The sequence below is a fragment of the Coenobita brevimanus genome, chromosome 44 (assembly GCF_032717465.1).
Source record: "Coenobita brevimanus isolate Jiangsu-jjx chromosome 44, ASM3271746v2, whole genome shotgun sequence".
NCBI lineage: Eukaryota > Metazoa > Arthropoda > Malacostraca > Decapoda > Coenobitidae > Coenobita > Coenobita brevimanus.
The window spans coordinates 7,473,659-7,491,228 of NC_136997.1; positions in this window are offsets into that span (position 1 = coordinate 7,473,659).

Here is a 17,570-nt window from a genome sequence, read left to right on the forward strand (position 1 = left end):
TATTTGTCTTGGAAATATTAACAAGTCTCTCACTCACGAGTGAGTATGAGCAGAGTCTCTGTCTCTCTGTCTCTCTCTCTCTCTCTCTCTCTCTCAAGTTGCTAAGCCCTTCTCCCTGCGACCTGTCTGTTCTATGGCTAGCTTCCTTCTGAGCTCTCTTTCCTAAATTCTGGTGAAACAGGAGACATATCACGCGTGTTCCCTGTGATTGGAAAGTTCTAGAAGCCTGTGTGTGAGTATGTGTGTATGTGTGTGTATGGTCAACAAGGCTTTGTTCACCGGTGAATTGCTGACAACTAACTGCATCATCTCCTTACTGGCTACTTCATAATCTGTCGTCAGCTTTTCCTCAGTGTAACTTGCAAGATCATTTCCCATTCCCAGGCTCGCATAGAGCTGTCTATCTATCTATTTATCTATCTATCTATTATGATTTATAATTATAATATGGACTCCTAATATATGCTCGGTCACGCGAAAATAGCATACCATCGACAGTTAATAGTCATAACATATTAATACATATTATATACACATTATAATGAACTTATAAGCTAATTAAGTGAAATACATAATATTGTAAAAGTAAAATAATTGTATGAATATTGTATACATATAATATTTATAGTAAATAGTGATTATTCAGTAATATTACATTTTAAACAAGTTGTATACATATTTGAATAAATGCATTAAAAGTAAATTATTTAACTGTAATACAGTATGTACTTGGGTTATTGTAGTGAAATGCGTACATGCAAGAAAAAAAAAATAGTTTAAACTTAAGATTATGGTAAGAGTTATTAATATTTCATATAAAGATAATAGTACTGGTATGCCATACATGGGTCATTCTTCTTTGTATTATATATATATATATATATATATATATATATATATATATATATATATATATATTATTAATACTATATACAAAATATGTACACTTCATTCAGGGGGGTTAACTTGGATGTTAACTCTCCCCCCACTAAATAATGACTCTAAATTAGCAATTCTTGCATGCATTCTGTGCATTGCGAACAGCAGTACTGCAACTACAATGCAGACGATTATAAAGACAGTAGGTGCTGGGCTATACACATAATATGGGTTGAACATACTCAAACTCAAATCTTCCCAGGGCTTCATTGTTTCATTGATCAGTTGCATAGTTTCAAACTTAGGTGAAGTCAGCTTAATACTTGTGCTCATGTTTAAGTTCATATCAGGCAGTGGGTGGAAATGTTTGTGTGTATGATTGAGAATGGCGTAGTGATTGATGGTGGATAAGGTAGACATGGCTGGTGTAAATACCGCACTGTAGTCTGGTGCTATGTATAATCCTGATGAAAAAACTGTGAGTGTCCAATGCGTTGATGGTGTACAAGTTTATCTGGAGCAAAAGTGAAGTTGCAATGATGATGAATATTGTCATTTCTGATGATAGCCATTTCACAAGGGACTGTATCAGTAGGCTGAAACGTGAAAATGTACGCAGGACAAAGATGAACAGCATGTAAGGATGTGCGGCACTTTCGTTCAATCGTTGATTCACTTGCGAAAGTGACAGTGTCCCGTCTCTTGGAGACCATGATGAGTTCGGTGTCTGTGTTGATGTTGATGATGACCAAAGTGTTGTTATTTTTATAGGGGAAGGGGTGTATTTGGTATACTGTGAACAGGTCTTCAGTTATGAATGGTACATGAACTACTACTGATGTTGGTGTTAGTGTTGCTTCTAAATATGGGTAATATTGCATGAATTCCCTACTGCGGAACAGCGGCTTCAATTTATGTTTATGTATGCCTTGACTATCTATCTGACGTAGCTCATGAACTGGGAGTAAGTCAATTGTGATCTTGCCATCACCAGCATTCGAAATTCCTTGCATAAGTGCCCTGAAACGATCTCTAATGTTCTCTTATTGTAGTAGAATCGTGTCAATATGTTCTGTGATGATGGAGAAGTGTTGGAAAAGTGTAACGTTTCCCTCCATTTCATTTATTTTATCTACACTCTCGAGAGCTATGTTTTCTGCTTTTTTCAGATTTTTCACAATTGTCTTCATTGCTGAGTTCTGTCCTGTGATGAATTTATCTTGGTATGTTAGTACCTGAGCTATCTTATTAAATTTGTTGTTTATTTCTTTAAGGTCATCCTCTGTAGCCAAACCAAGGATGTTTCCAAGAACTGCGCCACCCAGGTCGAACAAACCGCGCTTTTGGCGAGTATGTGTGATGTTGTTCCTATCGCTCAGTACCTCCGTTCCATAAGATGGGAGATCTTGGATCATGATGAGCATAGTTGACTTTGCTTGTTCTAGTTTCCATTTCGCTAACTTTACCATTTCATTCACTTCCTTGGTGTTATGTGCTTGTGAAACATAATTTCCTATCATGAAGTCCAGAGTTCGCATCGGCATCGCAAGCCTGTCTAGATAAGTAGGTAATTCATACAAATAATCTAAACTTATTTCAGTACTCATGACGTCCTTAACGATTGTAGTCGTGGCCGTTGGAGCTATGAGGCATCCTTGTCGTACTATGTGTTGGGGGTCTAAGTGCGCATATCCTCTTGCTATGTAGAGGAGAATCCATAGCATAAGTCCCTTCATCGTAACCTACCGAAAAAAAAAAAAATCTATTAATTTCCTAATATGGTCATGCTGTGGTCGATGATAGTGATGATGTGCGTTAGGGTTAATTGTTATTTCATTTATAGAAGGAGTTTAAATCGATATTTAATTCTCGTAAATGATGTACTGTAGATTTGATTGGAACAGTTGCATCTATGTTCGATTGTTTGGTATATGACCTTAATTTCTTTTTGTAATCATTGTTGTTTTCTTGCTTGGTTTCCTGAGGTACGTTCGCCTGTTCGGTTGTATCCGAGGCTGAATAATTATGGGATAATTCCCTTGAAACTCGTTTTAAATGGTCATTATGAACTTGTTTCTCCTCGCCACTTGAAAGTGACTTAATTAAAACTTTGTTTGCTTTTATGTTAATTACTTTGTATGGGCCCTCAAATTTTGGGGATAATTTATTGTCTCTCGTATGAATGACACCGTAAACAATGTCTCCTAAGCTGATAGGTGAATCTTTTGCCTTCTTGTTAAATGCCTCCGTCATTTCTTCCTTGGACATCGTTAATTGTTTTTTGACTCTTTTGTGAATGTCCTGGAATTCACGTAAACGGAGTTTAGAGTAATCATCGTAATTGTATATACGCATGCTGTCACCTTCTAGGAGCTCATATGGTAATTTTTTATCTGTCCCATATATAATGAAATGTGGTGTGTCACCGATGGATTTATTTATAGACCCATTAATTGAGGCTTCTACTCTGGGAATCCAATCATCCCAGCTAGCATAATTTTCACTAAGAATGTGTCGTAGCACATCTAATACTTTTTTATTTTGTCTCTCTACCAACCCATTCGATGCTGGGTGATAGGCCAAAACGTTAACCTTTTTGATGTTGTATTGTTTACATATTTCTTGTAAGATCTCAGAATTAAATTCTCCTCCATTATCGCTTATTAGTACCTTTGGGGTAGTAAAGCGACATATTACATTATCTGTTATTGCCTTTGCTACTGTCTCTGCTGTCTTATCTTTAATTGGAGCTAAAATGACATAACGGGAAAAATGATCCGTTGCTACGAATAAGTATAGGTTATTATTGTATGATAATGGCATCTTGAGTAAATCAACAGCGACAACGTCCCATGGTTGATGTGGTACAGGGTAATTACCCATCGGTGCAGGTGTGATTGGTATCCTTTGTGTTTCGCACATGAATCGCATCTGTCTATATGATTGTTTATATCTTTTCGTAATGAAGGCCAGTAATACAACAGCTGGGCTTGGTTGAATGTCTTATCCTTTCCAGAATGTCCTGCATGTGGGCTGTCGTGTATCAATCGTAATACTTGGGGTATCATGTCATTAGGTACTACCAACTGGTTAGTATTTCTTTGGCGTTTTGGTTGTTTAGAGTTAATTTTGTATAATGTATTATTGACCATTGTGAATTGTTCAAGTGGGACATGCAGTTTGGGTAATTGTATGTCATCTCCACTTTCTAACTTGTATATAACTTTAGACCATATTGGGTCAAGTCTTTGTGCCTTTGCGATATCCTCGTGGTTTGGGATATTTCCTTTGAGATCTAACGCCGCGACCTGAATTGTGTTCGGGTTCCTAGATAATGCGTCAGCTACTATGTTCATTTTACCTTGTATATAATGAATTTGTACATTGTAGTTTTCAACTGTACATTTCCATCTTGCTGTCCTCCCAGAAAGGAGTTTTTCTTTAAACATACCCACCAGTGGTTTATGGTCGGTGAATAAGTGGATTTCGTAACCATATACCAAATCTCGAAACTTTTGTAATGCAAAAACCACTGCAAGTGCCTCTAAGTCTGTAGTGCAATAATTTTTCTCTGCACCTCTTGTTTGTCTGCTGGCAAATGCAATTGGTTGATTTTTTCCTCTTTTATCTTCCTGCATCAGTACAGCCCCTAATCCTTTAACTGATGCGTCTGTACAAATAAGAAATGATTTGGTGTAATCTGGATATGCTAAACAAGGTGCATTTGTTAGTTTAATTTGTAGGTTGTTAAATGCCCTTTTTTGTTCTTCTTCCCATTGGAATACAGCATCTTTTTTGAGTAGTATAATCCATATTATAATTACAAATCATAATAGATAGATAGATAAATAGATAGATAGACAGCTCTATGCGAGCCTGGGAATGGGAAATGATCTTGCAAGTTACACTGAGGAAAAGCTGACGACAGATTACGAAGTAGCCAGTAAGGAGATGATGCAGTTAGTTGTCAGCAATTCACCGGTGAACAAAGCCTTGTTGACCATACACACACATACACACATACTCACACACAGGCTTCTAGAACTTTCCAATCACAGGGAACACACGTGATACGTCTCCTGTTTCACCAGAATTTAGGAAAGAGAGCTGAGAAGGAAGCTAGCCATAGAACAGACAGGTCGCAGGGAGAAGGGCTTAGCAACTTGAGAGAGAGACAGAGAGAGATAGGGAGATAGCTAGCGGGACTCTACTTTATACTTCGCTCTGTGTGAGAGACTTGTTAATATTTCCAAGACAAATAAAAATAGTCCCATACTCTTCTTTACCTCTCCTGTCATTGCACGACAAATGGGAAAGAAGATTATCTACTTACAAAGCTACTCAAGTATAACAACCGCTCGTCCACAAGTCTAATATATATATAACTCCTCTACAAAGGAGTTACAAAGTCTTATATGACATTTGGTAGCAGCGAACGTATACGAACCTCGTCTACGAATCAACAATGAATTCCTACAAAATATCAAGATTGAAAACAAGAATACCTCTCACAACCAACAACTCACAAATAGCTCCTGATAGTATTCTCTCCAACCAGCCCCCTCCATCTCCCCAATCATCACGCTGATGTAGAGGTGAAGAGGTCACAGGACGCCTTGCAAGTAGTTTAACAAAATACTGATACAAACAATCTTGAAATTTCTACGACGAACCAACGAACTACAACCATCTACAATCAACTACAAGTAACAACTCTAAGAGTCGTCTGTATAATCTTCTACACGCACCTACAAGTAGCGACAGTCTTCATCCCACAATGAGTAAATCACAGGAGAAAAGTACCGAGAAAACATCGACAAAGAAAAACGGAACAAACATACGAAGAGTGAGACACGACTCATAACTCATAACCACCAGACCTCACCCTCCTCTCTCTGCTACATGCAGGAGTGAAGAGGTCAAGACGACGAAGCAAATACCAAGTCCATATTCACAACTCATCTTACTCACTAGTCTTCATTCAAGTTACTCATCGCTACTCATTCACTCACCACAGCTACCAGTGTGGGAAGTCGACGTCATCATGCGTGCTTGCTGAAAAGACGCCACGTCAGTCAATACACCACCTGCACCACCACTCACACCATTCCCACCACGGTAAAAATTAGTGAGTTACATAGTTACTTCATTTATACAATACACAGTGATAGACAATAAGCTTCTGCACAAACATATAAAACGTGCTGTATAGTTACAGCTTAAATACACATACTTACTTCAGTTATCTGCTATAACTCAAACACTAAATAATCACCAGCAATAAATATTCTACACTGTATATATTCATTCATTTATTATAACATTTATTTACTACCAACGAGTGTTACCATTTATACCTACATAAAATATGTGTTTCATACATACAACTATACATTATTATATCTACAAAGTAAGAAAGAAAATATACCATCACATTTACTCAGTGAGCGATTAAAAGAACTGTATTAAACATTTATTAATTAAAGCTACCTAGTGGAAACATATAAATTAAGTTACAAGGTAAACTAGAGAAGAAAAAATGGCCAACACAAATGACGTTAGCAAGAATGAACATCTTCAACACAATCGTGAAGACAATGATTTCCACACAGTGCTGACACATATATTACCCACGATAGGTACAAGTGAACAACAAGTCAGTGTATATAGTTAATACTGTATATAGTGTATGTATATATATATATATATATATATATATATATATATATATATGTATATATATATATATATATATATATATATATATATATATATATAAAATAACAAAATATGGGGCTATATAATATCATTTTCAGTAATACCTGTGCAAATATAAACTAAACTTTAAAAAAGTATCCCAAGGAAATTAGCCAGTAATTATGCAACCATGAACAACATAGAAAAAGCGTAGACAAACGAAGACAAACAAACTATAGAAAATCAATACATACAAAAAAAGAAAGAAAGAAAGAAAGAAAAAGTAAGAAAAAAAAACGAGGGAAATAGAGTAAGATCACATAAGCAACAAATGAAAAAAAGTGTAAGTGTTACTACAAATGCCAAAATACCACATAAACTACAAACAAAAAAGCAAACGGTTGTCTCCACGAGCCAGTGGCATGTCACATCATCACTATCATCGACCGCAGCATGACCGGATTCATATGTCAGGACTGCAATTATTACAATTATGTAACGACAAACGATTGCATTATGTTACACTTATTACAATTATGTAACTACAAACGATATGTAACAATTATGTAAAGACAAACGATTGCATTATGTTACACTTATTACAATTATGTAACTACAAACGATATGTAACAATTATGTAACGACAAACGATTGCATTATGTTACACTTGCTACAATTATGTAACTACAAACGATATGTAACAATTATGTAACGACAAACGATTGCATTATGTTACACTTGCTACAATTATGTAACTACAAACGATATGTAACAATTATGTAACGACAAACGATTGCATTATGTTACACTTGCTACAATTATGTAACTACAAGCAATATGTACCATTTATGTAACAGTTGCATTAACAAGATGTAACTTTTATGTAACTTTAACTACAAACGATATGTAACAATTATGTAACGACAAACGATTGCACTATGTTACACTTTGCCAATTATGTAACAGTTGCATTAACAAGACGTAACTTTAATGTAACTTTAACTACAATTATAAGGCCAAGACACTTATGTAACAGTTGCATTAACAAAATGTAACTACAGTTATAAGGCCAACACAATTATGCATTACCACAATATTTTGTAACAATTCATAAAATGTTACAATTATGTATTACCACAATGCTAGTACAATATTATAAGTCATACAACTATAGCACAATTCTGTATTACCAGTATCATCATACAAGTTGGGTGAAATATTAGACATTACTAAAGTGATAACTTAATATGTAATGTATAATCTAGCAGTATTACCATTGCACAATTATATGCATATGTCTGTTATACATACACATCTCACAAAATGTATACAACTTGTTTAAAATGTAATATTACTGGATAATTGCTATTTACTATGAATATTATATGTATACAATATTCATACAATTATGGTACTTTTACAATATTATGTATTTCACTTAATTAGCTTATAAGTTCATTATAATGTGTATATAATATGTATTCATATGTTATGACTATTAACTGTCGATGGTACGCCATTTTCGCGTGACCGAGCATATGTTAGGACTTCATATTATAATTACAAATCATAACAGATAGATAGATAAATAGATAGATAGAGAGACAGATAGAAGCAGGAGGTCGGATGATGAGAAGGTACTGTGTCTGCAAGAATCGAGCAATGCTAAACATGCTTACACACTCTTAACTCAAAGAATGCTTTATAGGCACACGACAGCTCCTAGTGACCATACACACACATACACACAAACTCACACAAAGGCTTCTAGAACTTTCCAATCACAGGGAACACACGTGATACGACTCCTGTTTCACCAGAATTTAGGAAAGAGAGCTGAGAAGGAAGCTAGCCATAGAACAGACAGGTCGCAGGGAGAAGGGCTTAGCAACTTGAGAGAGAGACAGAGAGAGATAGAGAGATAGCTAGCAGGACTCTACTTTATACTTCGCTCTGTGTGAGAGACTTGTTAATATTTCCAAGACAAATAAAAATAGTCCCATACTATTCTTTACCTCTCCTGTCATTGCACGACAAATGGGAAAGAAGATTATCTACTTACAAAGCTACTCAAGTATAACAACCGCTCGTCCACAAGTCTAATATATATATAACTCCTCTACAAAGGACTTACAAAGTCTTATATGACATGTGCCATTAACAATAAAGTTTGAAACTCACGGAATTTAATGTGCGGACTGAATGTCCGATGACAGTAACTAGGTATCGTGTGGATAGTCAATTTAACATTTTTTTTTTTTTAATTGAAGCGATGATCTTTAGATGACTGGTTATGAATGATGTCACTGGTAAAGTAATGGAGGCCTTTATTCGTGATCAGTGTTAATGTGTGTATGGCATATAACCCAAATACATACGAATCCTCGTGCTGTAACCTTTCCTTGTTATACTGGGTGTGGGTGTGGCTCATCACCTTTACACTGTTGTCATACTTCCAACTGACTCCCATACAGCCAAGGCTATTTTTAGATGGCCTTGGTACAGCCCACCATTTACACCCACCACTTGTGTGTGTGTGTGTGTGTGTGTGTGTGTGTGTGTGTGTGTGTGTGTGTGTTTCCCTGCTTTCTCTCCCTTTCTCTCTCACTGTGTGTGTGTGTGTGTGTGAGTGTGTGTGTGTTTCCCTGCTTTCTCTCTCTTTCTCTCTCACTGTGTGTGTGTGTGTGTGTGTGTGTGTGTGTGTGTTTCCCTGCTTTCTCTCTCTCTTTTTCTCACTGTGTGACAGTGTGTGTGTGTGTGTGTGTGTGTGTGTGTGTGTGTGTGTGTGTTTCCCTGCTTTCTCTCTCTTTTTCTCACTGTGTGACAGTGTGTGTGTGTGTGTGTGTGTGAGGGGGGTGCACTCTCATTAAGGAAGTATGGTGTAGGGCAATGCATGGATTATTATAATCATAATTATTATTATTATTATTATTATTATTATTATCATTATTACATTTCGACTTTAATTCCACCCCACCCGGGAGGTAAAAGTCTTGGCGCGTTTTTGTTGCTTCAGCTGTCCGGCAAGTAGCCTTGGATACGTTGATAATAACATCCCCCATCTTCTCTTTCTGAAAATACTGGTTTACGTTATATACAATTTTTTTGGCCTGACTATACAGGTGATTTGCTTGAATACGTAGGCGATTTGGAGAGGCATCCATTGTCCTCGACTGCGGGAAAATGAATGAAGCGCGCAGCAAATCAGGTGGTGTGTGTGCATGCGTGCGTGAATGTGAGTGTGTGTGTGTGTGTGTGTGTGTGTGTGTGTGTGTGTGTGTGTATAACCCTAACCTACACCGGCAACACCGCACAAGCAACGGTGCCAAGTTTTATACAAAGTTCTGTGTAATTACCAACTAAAAGCGAATCTTTCATAAAAACCTTATAGTTTTTTTGTACATGTAAAACTAAATTGGGCTTGACCAGGGCCATCTAAAAATATTTTTAGATGGCCAAGGCTGTGTGGGAGGTCAGTTGTTCGTATGACACCAATGTAAAGATGACTTGTCACACCCAGACCGGCCAGTTTAACGTGGTACCACTTTAGTGGGCATTTCGCCCCGTTATATGCCCATCCAGTGGTGGTGGTGGTTGTGGTGGCAGCGGGCGGTGGAGGGGTCAGGAGGGTCGGGAAGTAGGGAGGAATGTTAAATAGCGACACGCTAGCTCGTCTTCACACGGGGTAGGGTGATGATGATGATGATGATGATGTGTGTGTGTGTGTGTGTGTGTGTGTGTGTGTCTGTGTGTGTGTGTTGGTGGTGGCGTGGCAGGAGAGATGAACATCACGGTAGATCGGGTTCACACGGGGTAGGGCGATGGTGTGTGTGTGTGTGTGTGGTGGTGGTGATGGTGGTGGCGGCGTGGCAGGAGAGATGAACATCACGGTAGATCGGGTTCACACGGGGTAGGGCGATGGTGTGTGTGTGTGTGTGTGTGGTGGTGGTGGTGGTGGTGGCGTGGCAGGAGAGATGAACATCACGGTAGATTGGGTTCACACGGGGTAGGGCGATGGTGTGTGTGGTGTGTCATTAACAATAAAGTTGGAAACTCACGGAATTTAATGTGTGGACAGAATGTTCGATGGCAGTAACTAGGTATCGTGTGGATATTAGTCAATCTAACATTTTTTTTTTTTTTTTTTATTGAAGCGATGATCTTTAGATGACTGGTTATGAATGATGTCACTGGTAAAGTAATGGAGGCCTTTATTCGTGATCATTGTTAATGTGTGTATGGCATATAACCCAAATACATACGAATCCTCGTGCTGTAACCTTTCCTTGTTATACTGGGTGTGGGTGTGGCTCATCACCTTTACACTGTTGTCATGCTTCCAACTGACTCCCAGTTATCAGAAAGATGCCACTTAACTGTGCAGTATTTGGATGCTTTTCAGTCAGCAGAAAAAGACAATGACATCATATTCTTCAGGTTCCTTCAAGATGAAGACACTAGAAAGAAATAGGTCCAGCTGGGTAAGAGACAAGACCTGGTTAACACAAAGGAAGCCCGTGTCTGCAGTCTACATTTTGCTGTTCTATCCCTCATTCCCCTTCTTCTCTCTCTTCACTTTCTTCCTCACTCTCTCCATTTCCTCATCTCTCCGGAGTAGTCCACCCTTCCCTCAATTACTGCTTCTTCTCACATCCTCTATTCCCTCCTTCTTTTCCTTAAGTACCCCCTCTTTCTTTTATTTCCTCCATCACTCCATCATTTTTTAACTTCCACTACTCCCTCCTTTCTCCCATTATTCCTTCACTCCATTACTCCCTAACTCCATTCCTTCATCCATCTATGCATTCTCTCCCTCCCTCCTTTATACCCTCTCTCCCTCCACTCATCCATCATTCTCTCCATTCCTCCACTCTCTGCCGCCTTTCACTGCTCCCAAATTTTTTCCAGTCATCCACTCCCTCCATCCCTTCAAGTATTCCCTCCCTCACTCCTTCCATCCAACTATCTATCCTTCTAGCGAATCCCTCCACTCTCCCGTAACCTCATTCCTTCTTTTCCTTCCTCGCTCTCCATTTTTCTTTCTCTTCTACCAACTTTCCCTCAAGGTTTTCCTCCATCTTCCCTTCTTGCCTCCCTTTCTCCACTAGCTGTTCTTCTCTCCCACTTCTCCTCCTACTTTCCTCTCCCTCCAATTTCCCTCACCCTTTCCCTCAATCTTTCTATCCCTCAGTCTATTACCTACTTTCCTTCCTCTGCCCCTCCATCCCTTCCTCTCCATCCCTCCATCCTGTCCTCCCGTTTTTCTCTTCCTCGATTTTCTTTCACTCTTCCCTCATATCCACCTATCTATCCTTTCAGCTATACCCCCACTCCCTTCCTTTAAAAAACATTATTTTATACTCTCTCTCTCTCTCTCTCTCTCTCTCTCTCTCTCTCTCTCTCTCTCCTTTCATTAGTACAGATATTAACTCCCTCCATCTTCCACCTGCTTCTCCTCCTCCTTTCTTCCCTCATTCTGCAGTCCATCTCTCCATTTCTGTTCCTCCTCCTCCCCCACTTTTCTCTCTCCCTCCTCCTCCCTCACTTTTCTCTCTCCCTCCTCCTTCTCATTCTCCACTTCTCCTCTCTTCCTGCATCCCTAACTCCCTTTCTCCTTTTTCATCCTCCCTCCTTTTCTTCCACTTTCCTAGCTCTCTCCTCCATCTCTTTCTCCTCTTCTCTTCTCTCTCCATACCTTCTACTCTCTTCCTTTCTTCGTTCACGTCGTTTACTTCATTCGCAAATACTGTATCTCCCTTCCTTCTCTCCCAATCACTTTTCTCTCTCTCCCGTTCCTCCCTACCGCTTCTCCCTCTCTCTCGTCTTGCTCTCCTTCTCTGCCTTCCACATTTTCTTCTTTATTTCTTCCTTTCTCCTTTCCTTCTCGTTTCCCCTCCTTCCATCTCTTCCTCCCCGACTCCAAATCACCGCTTTCATGTTTTTTTTTATTTTCCTCAATCCCTCTCCCTCCTCTCCCTCTCTCTCTCTCTCTCTCTCTCTCTCTCTCTCTCTCTCGTTAACTGTTACATCCCCATTAACTAGTAGACATGTTAATTATGCAATGAAAACACTTTAACCATAATATGATAAGCTGAAAGTTCTGGGAAGCTGAAAGTTCTAGGAAGCTGAAAGTTCTGGGAAGCTGAAAGTTCTGGGGGCGAAGCAATATAACACTATATTACCTCAGAAAAAAAGCAGTATACCCTGGAAGAAAACGGAAGTCACCTTCGGCCGCCCGTTTATCTCCCACCTGACGTCATCTGTGCGCACGAAGAGACCTTCTCTCCTTGGACCTTGCATCACGGTAGATCGGGTTCACACGGGGTATGGCGATGGTGTGTGTGGTGTGTCTTTAACAATAAAGTTTGAAACTCACGGAATTTAATGTGCGGACAAAATGTTCGATGGCAGTAACTAGGTATCGTGTGGATATTAATCAAACATTTTCTTTCTTTTTTTTAACTGAAGCGATGATCTTTAGATGACTGGTTATGAATGATGTCACTGGTAAAGTAATGGAGGCCTTTATTCGTGACCAGTGTTAATGTGTGTATGGCATATAACCCAAATACATACGAATCCTCGTGCTGTAACCTTTTCTTGTTATACTGCAGCGTATACCCAGGATGTTTATCAATAAATTTATTAAAATACTGTGTATACACTCGAGGGTTCAAGCCATATGAATCGAACACATAGAATTGCTTGATTTTTGTATCCACATGAAACACAGCCCAATGCCCCAAACTACAGGTGTTACTGGGTAAAGTATTAGCTATGAATAAATATGGCCTGTCACGGGCATAGTTACGAAAGTCCATTTTACCCACCTCATCAGCACTAAATACACCCAAAAACTTAACCTCGCGCCCCAGAGTGTTATCTTTCAAAACCCGCATAATATCGTGGGAATTCATACTTTGTTAGGGGGAATTAAGCTCTCACATCCACCTGTACCTATATCGTAGTGAACTCTGACAGTGCCGTGTGTTTCACCAAAAAGTAAAATCACGTTATTGCTTGAATCCGATTCCCCCAAACTCACTTCGATTCTCAGGTTTGCATCTCTCTGCACAGGGACAGTGTCATGTAATTGTTCGGGTACGAAGGAAAACACACTCACTGTCCTCCCCTCTGTAAAATCCTCGTACTTTATTAAGTCTTCATTTTCGAGCCCCAAACTGGCCAGTGTGGTGTAGTATAACTGTGCATATTTATCGGGGAATTCAGTCTTGATGGTATAAGCCGCAGTTCCGTTGACGTGAATACTGATGTCGGAGCCATCAAGGTGCTGGAAATATAGAGGGTTTTTCCTCCATTTGCCCTGAAATGACTGAAGGTCTATCATCACCATATAGATCTTTTCTGGTAATACTTCCCCCCATACATTTTCCATCACAATGTGCGTCTGGTTTCTACCTAAGATGTACGATTTATACAGAGTTTTACAGAAGAGGATGTCCAAAAAAAACCTCGGCCGGAAATGTTTTTTCTAAGGCCAGGAGAGCCTATGTGTGGGGTTTAACCCGCGTGACCCATAATTTGGCGGAGTTTATTTGATACTGAAATGTAACGTCTGTCTTGGGCGACTGCTGCACAAATTTCTTGTCGGCCAGTTCTAATCTGAGCGTCATGTCCAGGTTACTGGGTAAATAACTTTCACACGAGGAAACATCGACCAATAACGGGAACATCACGTGCAGGCCCCTCTGTCTGATCTGAGCCAAAATAGCTTTTTCTCGTGCACTCGCCTCCATGAAATTATTCTCTTGGCACAGCTTCAATTTGGAAGAAAGCAGACCATCTGCGTGGAAACCCCCGATCCTGGCCAAACTCTCTGTTTTTCCGGGGGTCATTGTCATAAGAAGTTTAATGTAGCTTTTGATAGCATGATACGGTTGGTTTTCGACTGTTGTTCCCAACAAGAAAATCTGCACTGCTCGAAATACTGTATTAGCAATCCCGTTAGCAAACATGACGTGATCACTTTCGTCTAGAGGCGTGTTTCTGTCTTCCTTAGTTATCAAGAGAGAGAGCTCAATGAGTAAGCTTGAAATATCATTAAAATCAGGATTGGGTGGTATCCTGTACTCCAAATAAGGGTCAGTCAGTTTTCCACTAGATGGTGGTAGGTTGAGTGGTAATACATCGGTAATATATTTATTAGAAATACTGGATTCGACCTGACGATGTTGGTCGACACGAGGAAAGCTATCGACCACAGTGGCTACATATTGCGAGTTGGGAAAATGCTTCCCCCATCGTGGGTAACTTGCCATGATGCAACCGGCATCTAACTGAGACACTTTTCTGCATGGAGAAGCCTATATAACATCGAATACATCAGGGTGTAGCCTCTTCACAGTTTTTCTCCACTTTGCATTTCTTCCCTGAGACTATTTCGTTTTCCTTCGTGTTCCTTTCACCTTCTGTCGGTTAGGTGGTTTCATTGTAACCCCCTTTTTTCTCCTTTTACCCTCCCCCGACATGATTTTATCTCGCACTGCCTGTACTGCTCTGATCCCACGTTGCTTTAACGATGACTTGAAATTTTTGGCAGCTGAAACATCATCCGCTACATTCTGAATGAGATTTAACCCAGAGGGGAGAGCTTTTTAACGAGAAAAGGGGCGGCTTTTTTAGCCAGCCCCGCAAGCAATCCGAATATCTCCGTTCCTCGCAGAGAGGGTTTAAAATATTTAATATTGGCCACTGAGCCCACAGGAGGGGGCTCGCCAAATAATTTCAGGAAGTGTTCCTCGCTGGGTGGGTGAAATGGCACCTTCATTCTGTGGGCCGTGGGGTGGCACTGAAATATGTCAGAAGTAATGGAATTTTTTGGATCTAAAATGCAAGACGCATGTGACGCTCTGGTCTCTTTGGAAGTAACGGGCTCTCCATTTTCATCTGTTAATTTTATGGCTATGGATTCAATGTGATGAGGGGAAACTCTTGTAAATGACTGCACTATCATTTTTTGCTGCAGAGGATGGTAGAGCAAAGATATCGAAAATATTTAAAAACTGATTACCAAAATTATTTCTTTCAATATTATCTGTATACATATACACTGCAGTAGCAAAATTACGTCCTAGTGGTGGGTCGGGTGCATACTGAGGCTTATACCCGGAATCCCCCTCCGAGGGAAGGCTTTTTTGGGGGGGCGTCACACCTCTGCCTCCGCCACCTCTCCTGATCCCCTCCATACTGTTGTTGTAGGTACTGGTGTTGAGGCCTCGGTTGTATGTACTCTTAAGTCAGGGGGCTTGTATACTGTCAATGTCTCACCCTGTTCAAAGCCTAGGAACTTTGCCAATCTGTACCCCAACTTCAGTTTAATGGTGCAATATATGTCATGTGGGTTACATATTCCCTCTTTCCGATACACAGTAACTCTGTCAATATGCGGAGAACATTCAAAGAGCCCCTTCTCGTCGAAGTATTTTTGGTAAAGAATCTTCATCCCCCTCTTTAAGTCATTGAATATTTCTCTGTTCAAGACCCTGATGGCGAATTTCACATCGTCGTGATATAGGTCCGACCTAAGTGTGTAAACAAAGAATTCGTGTTCGGTGTTATCAATCGGTTTGATACCATAAAATGCGATCCTGCTGTCGGGGTTATCTTTAATTAAGGCGTATTGTTTTGATGGGTACACAATATTTATTAACCCAACTTCGTGTTCTCTAGTCGGATCGAGATGAAGAGAGGGGAATAGTTTATTTTCAAAGGAGTGGTTTTGGTTTTGAGGGAATACGTCCCAGTTACCATACCTGCTCAGAAACGTAAGTACCAGACCTCTCCATTGTGCTTCACACCTTAGAATAACTCCAGACCTAAACATAGAGGGGTATAAATGTATATACAGCTCCAATTTTTTTTTTTTTTTTATTGGAATGGGTACAATGAGTTAATGACCATTACCTGTGTTCTTCTTCTTCGTCTTCTTCGTCCGTTCCTGGGGAAGGGGATCAACATCATCACTGCAGTCCATCTTCTGTTTCTTACTGTCCTCCTCCTCCTCCTCCATCATTTCGTTTTCACCTTCAGTATCCTGCACGCCGTCCATTCTCTGGCTGGCCTCAGCAAATTTCATCTCCTCTTCTTCTTCTTCTTCTTCTTCTTCTTCTTCTTCTTCCTCTTCCTCTTCCATTTCCACTTCCTCTTCAACTGCGGCGTCGGTGGTGGTGGCCGTATGCATTTCATCTTCATCACTTTCTGTTTTCCCAGCAGTAGCCTCCTTCATGATTTTGAGATACTGCACATACAGACGCACATCCTGGAGGAAGTTTTCTGAGGGGGAAGTTAACACCACTTCTGTACCATCCTGGTGCACATCTTCTGCAACCTTGCGAATCAGCGGAAGATAGTGTTCGGCAAACTCTTGTTTCCTGCTGAGTTTCTTCACACAACTACTGCTGAGTTTCTTCACACAACTACCGCTATTCACAGAGAACACCACTTCGCAGATTGTTCTTCCTGGACTTGAGAAAACCAGTCAGTTGTCCCAGGGCCTTGGCAAAATACCGTTGGTGGTTCTCTCGAGTATCGCTCCTCAGTCCCTTGACATACTCTGTGTTGGATGAGTGGCGGATGTAATACTTGGACATTTTGTTGTCTTCTATGGTATATCCAATGCCGTACTGCACAACAATACCAGCAAACCAGGGATCCTCGCCGATGCTTTCGACAAGGCAAAGACTCCCCTGCTTGATGTGGCTTTCTCTGGTACAACGGTTTAAGTTGTACAGACGTTGGTGGCTTTTGAAGAAGTTGAGATGGGGTTATTTCTTCTCCATCTCCTTCACGTAGCCGAAGGCATCGTAGGCAGTAGAATCTAACCCCACCACAAGACAGCAAGTCTTCTTCCTGTAATCTTTGTCTGCCAGGTGGGACGGTGCCCTAAATTTGAGAGGGTGAGTGTCCATGGTAAGGTGAAGTGTGATGCAACCTGGGGGTTCAGTGGGGGCTTTTATCCACAGTGCATTAGGGGG